Below are 6,935 nucleotides of genomic sequence, written 5' to 3'. Positions count from 1 at the left end.
CGCTCTTCCTTGCTTTTGCTATTCTAAATATCATCTTGATAAACAAATAAATCTGTGTTAGCAACTAGGATATTAGGATATTATTTCTTTAGGATAATCACTGAAAAGTAGAATGTGAATCAAAGAGTGGAAACATTTTAAATCTTTTGACATACATCAGGAAATTTCTTTCCAGAAAAACTATGCCAATTAAGGCACATACCATCAATGTATGAATATTATTATTTTTTAAATAAATAATGTGACTCCTGAAAAATTTGTTTTTCAAGTGTTTAGTTTGTTAATTACTAGTGGGGCTAAACACTTTCACACATTTATTAACCCATTCTCTGTGAGAATTTTCTATCCACTTCTTCTGCCTCTAATTGCTGTTGCATTTCAATGTCTTTTTTGCCCATGTACACTTTTTACATATTTAGAATATTCATTTTTGATGTCTAACCAAGTTGTACACCTAAAACTAATATAAAATAGTATTGAATATCAATTCTAATTGAAAAATTAAAATTAAAAAATTCACTTTTGTCTGTCATATTTTGGTTAAGTATTTTCTTCCCACATTTTGCCTACTTTTCTTATCTCTAGTTTAATCCATTTATTGGTTGGTTTAAAAAGGAGCAACCGGTTTCCACTAACTCAAACTTGCTCCTGACTTAAAACCTTTTGTTTCCTGATCACTTTCCTCTCAAACAACGCAGGAGCCTTGTTCTACTCTGAGCTACTCTTATGAAATCAGTGTTTTAGTTCGACATCTCCTGAATAGTTAGACAAAGGCACCCATATGCTTGTATTCCCCAGCTTCTCCCCCTTGCTATTCTTGAGAATAGATTATAGTTATCTGTTCTGCCAAATACCAAAGACACACTGTCTCCTTTGGAGGGTCATCTCTAGGTCATTCTCATGAAAGGAGGAGGTTAAGTTGAAGTGAATGTGACAGCCAGGGAGCTGGTCTCAAAATAAGATATGAGTCCCTGGGGTCAACTCACCAGGGTGCCTACAAGTATCTGGAGAAGTAAAAAGGTCTCTTCAAGGACAGAGATGGAGTTAGCAGCAAGGGTCCTTTAGAATGAGTGCCCCCTACTCTGCAGCCTGTGAACTCTACCTCTCCAGAGACAATGTCTGAAGGGGTCATGACCCATTCTTTTACCACAAAAGACAGACTTTTCCAGTTCTCAGAAGAATGTGAGGCTGAGGTATGCATCTCCTCCAAGTTCATTGCCCTGTCTTCTCTCTCTCCTGCCCCTCACAACTTGGCGGGGGTCAGTGGGAGTGAGTCTGACTAATAGATTTGAGTCATGTAACTTCTGAAAATGCTAATGAGAAAGAGAAGGGCCCCAGGAAGCATCAAAATGCTGACATGATTAGGGATGTGTTTGAACCTGTGCAGAGTAATGTGGCATATTTATCAGGCAATTGTCCATGCATGCTGGGTCTCCTTGAAGATGCAACGAGCACATGAGCTCATGGATGTCATGAATCTTGTGTTTAATGGGAAGATTATTATAAGTTTAAGTTAAAATTTTGTTCCACCATCTACTACATGTTGTTCAAATAGGCACAAATCTGCTTTATTTTTGAAGGTTGCTTCTAGAGGAAGGAATGGTAACAGATCGAGGAAGTCAATACTTGACTTTTGTTTCTTACACCTTCTCTTTGCTTTATACACTTTTTGCATTTTCTGGCTCGATTCTTTCTTTGCCCAAACCATTTCCCACTATCTAATAGAATCGTAGATTCATAGAATTGAGAATTGAGAATTGAGAAGGATCTTGGAAACCATATGACCCAACTGCCTCATTTTACAGCTAAGGAAACTAAAGCTCAATGAGGTGAAATGAGCTGCCTCAGATCACACTTCTAGAGAGTGGCAGATTCCCCCAACCAGAATGTCCTAGCCACCAGGTTACCTACAAATTATCACAGCTCCCTTGACCACTGCTCTGTTTTCCCTCAGCACTTAAAGTATATGTAGCCGAGATGTCCCTGTAACACACATGATGTGATGGAGTCCTTCTCTGGCTGTTTCACAAATACGAGCAAAAACAAATTTGCATCTTGAACGGTCCCCAGATATCATTCCACTCTGCACCCTCAGGTTCCTAGCTGTGTTTTGGCCCAAGAATTATGTTATTCTCAGCAGGCAGTGCTTCTGCACACAGGTCTTACCTTCCCAGTTAGGCTATAAGAAATTGAAAGACAAGTAGGACCAAGTCTTTTCATATACATCGTATAGAACCCAATCACGAGTTATATATATTTCTTAAAGAATCCAGAATCTTTTCCCTTCTTAATCCTCCCTTTCAAGCAAACAAAATATATGTGCATATGTTTTTTCACAGTGATGGCAGAGTAGAGGAGCTAAAATCTCAGGGCTATGTAATAAGACAGACCAGAGTTCAAATTCTATTTTTGTCACTTACCAGCTGGGTGAACTTAGATAAATTACTTTATCTATTATGCTTCTGTCAACTCGTTTACAATGGGATAATAATAGCAGTACCTACTTCATTAGGTTGTCATGAGAATTTATGAGAACTTATTTTTGCATGCTGTAAGACATCTGTATACACACGCATGCACACATGCTCACATACATACACACAGTATATAAAGTATTTAGCATAGTGCTAAAGTCAATGCTCAGCAAAGGTTAATCATTATTATACATAAAAACTAAAAAAAAAAAAAAATTAAACCTATTACTCATATGGCTAATTGGCGTATTGAATGACTAAAATCCATGTGGAACAAACAGGAGATAGCTTTTATTTTCTTTCCCAACCATAGCCTTCAAACACACTTCTTCAAATATTTCCTTTCTCCCTTTGACAGCCTCACACTTCTGGCAGGTAATCCTGAACTCCATGAGGTTATTTGCTTGGAGGCACACCCTCTAGGCCCCAGTATTCCCACTGGGCTGATAGATCATTACTCTTAATTCCCTTGTTCAGTGAATTCTAGGATTTTGTTTAAATGGCCTACAGGTAGTTGTGGGGTGGGTGAGGGTTAAAGGATGGACCTGGAGATGCTTAGCCCCTAGAAGAGAATCCTGGTAGCCCCTTGGCTACTGTCCTGTGATGTGGAGGTGCTCAGAACCTATTGTCCTCAGCTTTGGAGTGATAGGCAAATTCTAAGGCAACAGGAAACATTTCATTTCACATTCTTTCACACGTTTCTTCTGGGGACCAGCTGAAAAAGGATGCTTTTCTCTAAGAGTTACTGCAGCACCTTCTTCATCATTCTCTGGAGAAAAAAACCACAAATCTCTGATTTCCTGGGAAAGATGGCACAGGAAGAGGTGAAGTGTTTAAGAGTTTTACTCTTTAATACAGTCCCATTGCCGTCTTACTTTTTTCCACCTGAGAAGTTTCTTCCAACCTAATTCTAACCCATTTCACAGTCAGAAATCTGTGAACATCTTGCTAATTTGTTATCATAGCCTCAATGGTTTCTGTAATAAAAAGCGCTTCACAGCTTAAGGATGCAAGGCTTTGACACAGTTTACTTATGCGTGAAGTACCAGAGCCATCCTGGTGCCATCTCCCAAACTAAAAACATCATTCATTCAGCACATATTTATTGTTTACTACAAGCTAGATTTGAAGGCTAAAACAGTGTTTAAGTTGCACAAAGTCCATGTGAGAGCTCATAGAACTCCTAGTCTAGAGTCAGACAATTAACAAATAAATCATTGTAAATAGTGACAAGGATATAATCAAAAAGTTGTTACTTCAGAGAATAACATTAAGACCCACTTTACATCTATTTCCAGGAGATGACATTTAAACTGAGAGATAAAGAAGACATGAAACCAGCCCAATGAAGAGCAGAGTGAGGGAGTTCTAAGGCACAGGTTATAGCATGGGCAAAAGCCAGAGGAAGAAAAGCACTTGGCCTGCTTGAAAAATTTAAGAAAGACCTGTGCAGCCGGAGTACAATGAGTGACAGTGAACAGCTATGGAGAAGGCTAAGCTGGGCAAGGTATTATAAACCACAGTACGAAATTTGAAATTCCAAGCATAAAGATAAGCCAGGGCTGGGTTTGGAACAGGACAATGCCTTATCCTGCTTTTGGACATTGCAGCAGGCTTAATTGTGGCCTCCCAAAAGGATATTTCCATGTTCTAACCCCTAGAATCTGTGAATATGACCTCATTGGGAAAAGAGGTCTTTGCAGAGATCCCTTTGCAGAACTCTATAGAGTTCTGCTGTCTTCACGAAAATCTCAAGATTGGATTATCTCCAGTGGGCCCTAAATCAAATGACAAGTGTTTTATTAAAGAGACAGAAGAGAAGACACAGGAAGAAAGAAAGAAAGAAAGAAAGAAAGAAAGAAAGAAAGAAAGAAAGAAAGAAAGGAAGGAAGGAAGGAAGGAAGGGGAAAGCAGAGACAAAGATTGAAGTTACACAGCCAAAAGCCAAGGAATGCCTGGAGCCACCAGAAACCTAATATTGCAAGGAAGGATTCTTCCCTAGAGCCCTCAGAGGAAACATGGCCCAGCCAACACTGGTGGCTTCTACAGAGCCTCCTCAGAGTGCTGATGATTTGGTGATTTGAGCAAGTAATTCCAAATTTAATCACAGAAGGTTAGAACTAAGAATTTTCCAAAGAGCTTCCCAAAGCTTAACTGTATCTCTAGCTTATCCAAAAGAATTAAGAACCTTTAATCCATCTGCCTTGTGCATACTGCTGAATAATTGTGAGATAAAAACTCATTTTATCTTGGAACACTGATAATAAGAATACATGAGTGTGTACATTTACGTGTGTGTGTGTGTCTGTGCATAAGTTTGTGATATATCCATATGGGTATAAGCAGATATGCGTGTGCATATATGAGCATGTGTGGGTGTATGTGTCTGTGTGTTGTATGTATGTGTGTTTTTTTCATTTTTTACACCTACAGCACCTGGTATTCCTAGGTGGTCTCCCATCCAAATACAATCCAGGCCCGACCCTGCTTCCGTGTATGTGTGTTCCGATAGAGTTTGAAGGGACTAGACCAGCATTTTTTTTCACTTTGAGTATTTGAGTGGGTTCTTAACAAGGATGTCTCTTCAGTAGGTGGTAGGAAATAAATGGACCAGAACAAAGGAGAAAGGACATATGACTGAACCATATCCAGCAAGAGAGGTGATTCACTAACCATTAGTCTTTCCAGCATAGTAACTCTTTAAAGAAATCACCACATCTACAATGTCATGCTCTCCCTACTGTTTTGTTTCCTTTTTTAAAATTAGCATTCTTTGAGCAATATTCAGTTTGACGGCTGAACTAAAATCTGCAATAAAAGGAATCCAAGCAAATGAGCTCAGACTATTACACAAAGGCGGGAGTAGAGGAAGGAGAGGATGAGATGAGGGAAATGTGCAAGGATGATGTGACAGAAAGAGGAGGTTTTGGCTCCAACTTTGTTGCCATAGGCAGAGAATCTCCATAGAGTTCTGCTGTCTTCACAAAGATGTTTTTTACTTCACCCGACAGTCATTTTTGTCAGCCCTCCATCTCCGGCCTGGGGCTGAATCCCACGGCATACATAAAAAGCATGCCAGGACTGGAGGATTCCCCACCCTGGAAACAAATCCAAGGCTTTCGCATTCTGTGGCAAAGCACTGACTGAAAAATGCTTCCCAGTCACCCTTTCTCATTCCTTTCAGGCCACTGGTCACAGCATTTGCCAGCTCCAAACTCACTTTTTGTCCAAAGACTCAATACACCTATTGAGAGTGTGCTCAGGAATGGCCTTTCCTCTGTCTCTTTCTGTTGCAGCCAGGCAGAAAGCCCAGCAGGCTCTGTTTCGTGAGCTGAGCCCCAACCCCGGGAAGGACCAGGCCACATGGGGATTTCCCCTCATCTGCATTCAGCTCTCTTGCTTTGTATGCTCATCCTCTGCCATGATAGTGTCCTGTTTACTTAGATCCACCTGTGCACAGCACTGTGCTGAGTATTGAGAGAAATGGGATAAAGAGCATAGGAATTTCAAGTTGTGGTAGGATTCCAAATAGCAACGTCCAGAAATCTAGTGTAGGTGAAAAATTCCAACCACCAGGTACCACCAGCAGGCATCTTTCGAAAGGGGATCTTCTGCCTACAGCCTGTAGGCAAACTGTTTTTGTCATCTAGCTTCTCTAGCATGTATAGTTGAGGTTCACTTAGCATCTACTTGTTATTTTTGTTTGTACTTTGGATGAATTCCCCTTTTCACTGATTTATATCTCCTCTCACCCCCCTCTTCTCTCTAGAATCACTCCCTTCCAATTTGCAGTGTTAAAGGCATATCTTTATTCATGGTAGTATGAACATATACAATTATTGATAAACATACCTAGGGATTTTCCTGTGTGTGTGTGTGTGTGTGTGTGTGTGTGTGTGTGTGTGTGTTGATATATATATATATTTTTACAAAACAGGGTTCATGCTATATAAATGAATTTCCTTGCTATTTGTTCTCTCACTTAACAATTCATCATGAATATTGCCCCTGGGGAATGGATATAGTTCTAACTCATTCTTTTTGATAGATGCATTATGTTCCATGGTTATGTGACCCTCAACTTATTCAATTGTTCCTCTACTAATGGTTGTTGAGGTTGCTTCCACTACAAATACTGCCACTATGAACAATGTTGATGGAAAGTCCTTGTTTATATGTCCTTAAGTGTTGAGTTTGTGTTTCTATAAGATAGCTTCCTAGGAGTGGAATTCCTAAGCCAAGTATATGTATTTTAATTGAGGTAGATTTTGTTAGATTATTTTCCAACAAGACCACTGTGTTTCCCATTCCCGCAAGCAGTAAATGAGAATGCTCTTTCCCCCACTTTCTAGCCAGCATTGGGTTTTAGTGCTATTTTTAAATTTTTAGCTAACAGTTGACTGAAAAAATTTTAATTACACTGGCACATCAATTTGCATTTTCCTGATTACTAGGAAGATT

Source organism: Pteropus alecto, unplaced genomic scaffold (genome assembly GCF_000325575.1).
Source record: "Pteropus alecto unplaced genomic scaffold, ASM32557v1 scaffold121, whole genome shotgun sequence".
In the NCBI taxonomy this organism is placed as follows: domain Eukaryota; kingdom Metazoa; phylum Chordata; class Mammalia; order Chiroptera; family Pteropodidae; genus Pteropus; species Pteropus alecto.
Note: the sequence above shows the minus strand (reverse complement) of the source record.